Genomic DNA, 1,195 nt, shown 5'->3' with positions numbered 1-1,195 from the left:
TAAACCATTACACGGCTGACTCGCACCTCCAGTGTGGTCCAGCAGCACCAATCAACGCAAAGCGTCTCACCTATAGACACATTTTATGAGATGGAATTAGCGAGTCTCATGTCTTAAATGTGTATGCAAGTGCTTGTGTGTTTACTTCATGTAATTGATGATAGAAACATGTCATTTAGTTTTCCCTAAAGCCTGATTTTCAAGTCATACAAAGAATAAACCAAAGTATTGGCAGTACAATGTATTTCTATTCCCTTTTGTTGGAAATTCATTTGTTAGTTCTTGTAACTGCTAAAAGTGTTTACTAGTTTTTGCCTGTCACATATATTTGTTATACCATGTAAACTGTGAAATTCCAAGATTTTCAAACTTGCCTTGTAATAGTGGCTTCACAGAGTCTCTGGAATCTACAGAAAAAAAAATCACAACAAGATGACATTCAGGAGTATAAATTGTTTTGGTTTTTTTAGATAAGAGTACAATGACATTGTGATGCAGCTTTAAAGCTTTTTAAAAAGCATACCATCTATAGGGAAGACATCAGACTCTGCATGCTGGCGAGATCGCAAAGCTGTGTCGGTTTGTGCCGGAGTGGCGAAAGGTGCCGGGAGCTGGGTGGGGCATTATGATGGTTGCTATCAGTGAGCTGGGGGTCAGACTGCGGAGTGGTGAGGGCTGTTTAGAAAAAGATAATTTTTTAAGTATTTAAGAATACAGACAACTTGTCAAAAAAGTTTCCTCGTGTCAGACACAGATATGTAAACAGACACTAGACAGTATTTTATTACCTGGTATTTTCACTCGAGGGGCCTGGGGAAACCGTTTTTTTGTAGGCTGCTCATCCTCTGAGTCCGTATATGTGTCCAGGGGATTTGGTCTAAAGAAAAGAAATTAAAAACGGTCTTAAGTAATTGTAAATATGCTTTTGGCATATTGTTTCCTAAAGTTAGTTTGATTTCTAACAACACACACAGGAAACAGAGATGTGCAAGAAGGTGCAGTATACAATGAATTTTTGAAGTGCACAAGTGTACACGGCTTTGCATTTTTAAAAAGTTTACAAACTTCCACTTTTTGGACTATATTATGTGGTGATATTGCAGTATGCAAGCACCACAGATATGTATAAAAGACAAGATCATAAATTCTTAACAATCAAAGATATGTTTGTGAATAAAAAAGTTTTACTTGTGCT

At 37.1% G+C, this 1,195-nt stretch overlaps 1 long non-coding RNA gene across 1 annotated transcript; it reads right to left on the bottom strand.

The window, feature by feature from the left end:
• LOC135932578 (uncharacterized) lies at positions 1-645 on the bottom strand. Its single transcript, XR_010573578.1, has 3 exons — positions 524-645; positions 375-407; positions 1-70 (listed from the first exon to the last, which is right to left on the bottom strand). It is a non-coding gene; the product is annotated as an uncharacterized LOC135932578 (long non-coding RNA).
• Between the last annotated feature and the right edge of the window lie 550 nt (positions 646-1,195).

Source organism: Pelmatolapia mariae, linkage group LG3_W, assembly GCF_036321145.2.
Source record: "Pelmatolapia mariae isolate MD_Pm_ZW linkage group LG3_W, Pm_UMD_F_2, whole genome shotgun sequence".
Lineage (NCBI taxonomy): Eukaryota > Metazoa > Chordata > Actinopteri > Cichliformes > Cichlidae > Pelmatolapia > Pelmatolapia mariae.
The sequence above is the reverse complement of the archived record's forward strand: the minus strand, read 5'-3'. Positions and strand labels throughout refer to the sequence as shown.